Here is a 6000-nt window from a genome sequence, read left to right as displayed (position 1 = left end):
TTTTTTTTTTTTTTTTCAGAACTGTATTGACAGTGTGGGTGAAATTATTTGAAGAAGATAAGAAATTAGCTGCAAAAAGAAAGCTCATTTATTAACAATGTAATGATAAATATATAAAGTAAAAAAAAAAAATCCTGGAAAGCGGAAAAAAAAGTTATTTAAAAATTCTAGTAACATCTGAAACAGTGCAAACTGTTTCCTTCATTTGTTTCTTCATAATGGGGGCGGGGGTGGGGGGACAGCAGGCTTTTGAAGAGTTTGGCAAAATGAGACTAAATAGAGTCAGAGCTAGCATGACCTAACAGGAAGCCAGGCTACTCCCAGCTGGTGATCTCTGAAACAGACTCCAAGGCTCCCTCTCTCTTCCTAAACACACAGCGACTTTGGGCTGGATAATCCTCCAATTTACCTCACCCTTTCCCTGCTAGCAGGATCAGATTGCATTTCTTTCAGTATTCTCCACTTCCCACTTTCTTGATCTGTTTAAAAGAAGTGAAGAAGTTAAGTCCTCTTTTCAATACCTGGAAGGGAAAACAAAATAGCCTCAAGTCCGTTTTGAAAAAATCTTTCCAAGAACTTTCGTCAGAGATTTTACTCGTGAGTACCCGGGAATATGCTGTCTAGCCCATGAGAAATAACTTTTAATTCTTTTTCTTGGGGGAAAAGCAGGCGAGAAGGACCGGGAAAGGAGAACTACCATCTCTTCCTTTAAAATGAAAATCAGCTTTTCCTCAGAAATAAAGCAGACTCATGTTACAATGCAAAATTCAGACTTTAGCATTTGCCTTTAGTTCTTAAGCAAATATGTGAGCAACGATTGTTTATGTGTATCAGATCATGAACACTGTTGTGAGCAGTTGATGAGATGCAGTTTCTCTATTATTTTAAAACTGTAAATGAATTCTTTAGTAATTGTATCTGGTTATAAAATTGTATTTAGTAACATATAAAAAACTATAATATCAACCATCTATCATCTTCTGTTTAAAGAATATTTTTTATATTGCTATTAGTTGGTGTTTTTTAAAAGGAAGTATAAACATTACAGTTCTTAAAACCTAAATCAAATATTTTTGCTTTCATTAACTAATCACTATGGAAATATTTTTATTTGGTTTCTAAGATACTTAATTATCTAAGGCTCCCTCATATTCTAAGATACTTAAATAAGAATATTTATGATCAAATCTATATATATCATATAAAACCTAAATATCATGAAATTTTTTCAATTGAAGCAACAGATTACATGTTTTCATGAGTATTGTCTGTTCCTTTTGGTTATAAAATGATATTAAATTTTGCTTCTGGTAGTAAAGAAAAGCCCAAAATATAACAGCACACATCCTCAGGACTACAATGTGACAAATAGTTATTTAATTATGGAAAAAGCTTATTTGTATAAAAGAATTATCAGAAAATGAGAAACAAGAACAGTCTCTTTGGGGAAAAAAGAAAAGATAAGCAACAGCCAGACTGTGACTCAGTACTCTGGAAATTGGTCACAAAATGACTTTGTACAATATGAGATAACATAAACCCAAGGAGCAGAACCCAAGCAGGAAACACAGCCCAGAGAGTCATATTTTATATGTAAAGGCATAATGTTTATGTCAGAGAGGAAAAATTGTGACAGTGTTAAGATATTACAAAGTTTTTAGACTTGACAAAATCATTTCATAAATCATTTGAAGGATTCTTTCAAACATATCATTCCAGTGCATGATTGTTGGAAGTCATATTATTTGTATCTTCCCTAACTTTTGGCGCTGAAAAATTAAATGAAATGCAAATTTGGGGTCTATGGATTAACAAAATGATATAAAATATTATTAACAGAATCAATAGAGCCTTGCAAATATTATTGCAAACACAGATAGCTAACATAATAACACGAAGTCTTAAAGCAAGAGTAAACATTTAAGTACTTCAAATAATTTGAGTATTACGTTGGAAAACCAAATTTGTCTTCTTCAGATGACTGTAGAACATTGTTGGGACACTTTGGTGACACATGTGTCCTCTATCAGATATGATGAACCAGACATGCTTATTTTGGTTCACTTTGTTTCTCTTATCTGTAAGCATTTGCTTTACTGCCAATAACATGATCAAAAGTGAAAAGTGAAGGGAAGTATTCAAAATAAAATTTTCAAACACTCTTAGGAATAAAAAAATTTTATATTAATTTGTTAGTATATTTTAAAAATTAAATTATAATATATAGATTAAGATGGCTTAATTAGGTCATTATAATTTTTTTTCTATATAGACAAGGTTTAAGAGTTGTACTATAATCCAACTCATCTAGTTTTCTAATAAACACCTTCCCCAACCAACTAACCTCCCCTTTTTTGTTTATTGTCTTCCTCATTTAACTCATTTAGGTAAATTAAATCGATGGGTTGCCTTTTCATATAAAAAAGATATTTTTGAATACTCAGCATCAAAAGTAGATTCTGCTACCTTTTATAGAAATATCCGAACACTACATTGTTTTTATATTGTTGTTGCTTTATGTACTGGAAGAAATATGAATTCTATTGTCATGAAGTTTGTATCAAAGCCCTTGTTTCTGGGTGTCCCATATCACAAAAATGAAAAAGTGCACATTTTCCCAGTAAGTTCTTTTCAGATTAGAGCATTCTTGAAGCTTTCTTGGTGTTACATGTGTCTACTCCAGAGACTCATTATTCTTGTCTTATCTTCACATCTCCAAGTGACATGTCATGCAGAACTAGAACCTAGGATTCAGTTGCCAAAAGCCTGAGGGCAACATGGTCATAGCCACTTTCCTCCTTCTTCAAACCATCAATTGCAGAAAGAAGTGGTCCCATGTCAAATTCACTGTTTTCAGCTCTCTCTGACTTTCCTTTGGGATCCTATATCCTCTGTTAGTTGGAATAATTATATTTTAAAATTGTTTTAAAACAAATAAGATGATACCATGAACCATAGAAAAAGTCCCAATGTTGCAGTAATTCTATCTCAGTTGTTTTATCTGGTGGAATACAGATCTCTGTAGAGACTTGAATTTGCTGCCAACAATTTCTCAATCAATCCATACGTGATTGAAAAAAATATTGTGTATTTTTTATCAGAGCATGAGAAGTTGATTTAAACACTGAGAATGTGAATACATCCATCAGTAGGCATTGATAAAAATGTATGTTTTTATTACCATATGTAGTGTCACTAGCAGCTCTGTACTATACTACACCCTTGGTGCCACCATACTCTGTGTCCAACCTCATTTGAGCTTCCCTCCAATGCTTTTTTACCATTGAAACCTTGAACTCCAAAATAATTTGCCTAACAACATCACCTCATTCCTCATTTCCCAATGTTTAAAAATGGAGTGAATCTGAGAAATAGCATGGTTCTCCAAAGTAATGGTGTTTGTTGAAAATATTTTGATAATATTTTTGAAGTCCATTTAGGATGTCTTAAAGTCCCAGATTAGTTTCATCCCAGATAAATGGTTTTATATAAAAATGTCATGTGTTTGTTATCACCCTTTCTTGTGCTACTGATTTCAAATATGCCCAGTGCAAAGGAATGAATTTCTGATACATGAGACATGACTGAACCTTGAAAATATTAGGATCAGTGAAATAAACCTGATACAGTAGGACAAATAGTGTATTATTTCACATACATGAATATGTAAAATTGGGAAATTCATAAAAATAGAAAGTAGATTAGAAGTTACCAGGGACACAATGAATGGTGAATAATTGCTTAGCAGGTACAGAGATTCTATTTGGTGAGATGGAAAATTTTGGAAACAGATATTGGTGATGATTTCATAGCATTGTGAATGTAACTGGGTATACTTACAAATTGTTAAAGTGGCAGAATTCATGTTATATCTCTCTTACCAGAATAAAAGACTATTAAAAATTATATTAATTAGAATTGAGAATTCTAGATTGACAATAAATCTCTTCATATTTTCTTAATTAACATATTAATAAAGTAGAATTATTTTAATGTTGATTGCCTGAATAAAGATGAAAGCAAGGTCTTCTTGCTGGAATTTGGAACATTTTTACATCACATTGTTACATTCATAATGTCTTTTTTTCTGGTAACAGTATCTGCCCTAATGGAAGGCTTGGCAAGAATTCCCTCCAATCTCTTAAATTTTCTGCAGGAGTTTCTATAAAATTGGAATTATTTCTCCTTTAAATTTTTGGTAAAATTCACTAATGAAGACATCTGAGGTTGGAGTTTTATTTGTGGGAAATTTGGGAAAGTACATAATTTAATTTAAAAAAGTAATTACAGGACTGTTCAGATCATCTATTTCTTTTTGAGTAAGCTTTTTAAATCATGTTTTGTGTATTTCCAGGAATTTGTATCTTTCATCTGGTTTGCCAAATTTATTGGTATAAAGTTAATAATATGTATTAATGTCGTAATGCAAACCTCTAGTTGCCTACTTTATTATCTTGAGCCTTTTGTTTTTGTTGTTTTTTTTTTCTTATCAGTCTACCTAAAGGTTTATCAAGTTTGTATATTTTGCCAAAAAGCCAATCTTTAGTTTCATTGACTTTATTTTTATTTTTATTTCACTGATTTTCATGCTGATTATGTTATTTTATTACTGAATATTTCTCCCTAAATATTTCTTTAGCAATGTTTTAATATGCTATGTTTGTATTCAGTTCAAAATATTCTATAAGTTCCCTGTGATTTCAGTATAGACCCCATAAGTTATTAAGAAAATTATTATTTTGAAGTACTTTGGTATTTCCACAAAGATTTCAGATAGCTTTCTTGTATTTTTTTTCCAATTTAATTATATTAGTTTAAGAGTATATACAATTTGAATGATACCTAGTTTGTTGAGACTCATTTTATGGCCCTGAATAGTATATAATTTGACAAATGGTTGCATGCACTTGAGAAGTACATGTATTATGCCATTGTGGAATATTTTTATATTTTATAAAGGTCCATGAGATCAAGTTATTTCATAGTGCAAACCAAATATTCAATGTCTTCATGAAATATTTTTGCCTACTTTTCCTTCTGAATATTGAGACAGAGTTACTTAAATATCTGAATGTAATTCTGTATTTATCTACTCTTCTTTATATTGTCAGTTTTTGCTTCATGTGATTTGAAGCTCTGATATTAGGTATCTAGACATTTAGGATTGTTTTGTCCTCTTGATGAGTTTTCCCATCACTGTAAGACAGCTCTCTTTATCATCCCTTGGTCTAAATTTTATTTTATTTTAACATACCTAACCTAAGATTCTTTTGATTGGTGTCAACATGGTAAAATATTTTGTATTTTTAACTTGTGTTTTCACATAAAAATTTGGGGGTTTTTTTAGGCAACATGTAGTTAGTTCTTGCTATTTCCATCTCTCAAGCAAAATTTGCCTTTAAGTGGGAATGTTTGCACCATTTTCCTTTGATGAGATAAGTGTCATGCCTGGTTTTAAATCTCAACATTGTTATCATTATACTGTTGATTCTGTTTTCATTTCCTGCTTCACTTCATGAGTGTGTGTATTGCCTTCTTTTAGACTGAGAGTTATATATGATGTTATTTGATCTTTAATGGTGCTGTACTTTCTGTAATTATTTAATTTTAATGGATGCTTCAATTTACTATGGTCTACCTTTAAATGATATTAAGTTCCTTCTCTTATAGTTTGAGAAATTTCACACAGTCTACCTATATTTTCCCTCCCTGGCCTCTGTGTTATTGTTGTCAAACATTTTGTTTCCACATACCTTATAACCAATGCACCACAATGTTGTTATATTGATTTCAAACACATATTTTTATTTGTTCTAGTTATACATGGCAGTAGAATGCATTTGACACATCATACATAAATGGACTATAACTTCTCATTCTTCTGGTTGCACATGAAACACAACAGTCATATAATCATATATTTACGTAGGGTAATGATGTCTGATTCATTCTATTATCTTCCCTACCTCCCTACCCTTTTCCCTCCCTTCACTTTTCTCT

At 31.3% G+C, this 6000-nt stretch overlaps 1 protein-coding gene across 3 annotated transcripts in view; it reads left to right on the top strand.

Annotated features, from left to right (window-relative positions):
* Window positions 1-326: 326 nt before the first annotated feature.
* Window positions 327-6000, top strand: part of Tfpi (tissue factor pathway inhibitor) — a 73586-nt gene continuing 67912 nt past the window's right edge. For 2 of the 3 annotated variants that reach the window (XM_048808139.1, XM_015481137.2), the window contains exon 1: window positions 330-597. The gene's annotated coding sequence lies outside the window, so the exon portion shown is untranslated. Of the gene's footprint in view, window positions 598-6000 lie in introns of all 3 variants that reach the window. The other variant, XM_048808140.1, reaches the window with a different exon arrangement.

The sequence above is a fragment of the Marmota marmota genome, unplaced genomic scaffold (genome assembly GCF_001458135.2).
Source record: "Marmota marmota marmota unplaced genomic scaffold, marMar, whole genome shotgun sequence".
Lineage (NCBI taxonomy): Eukaryota > Metazoa > Chordata > Mammalia > Rodentia > Sciuridae > Marmota > Marmota marmota.
Note: the sequence above shows the minus strand (reverse complement) of the source record. Positions and strands in the feature narration are given on the sequence as shown.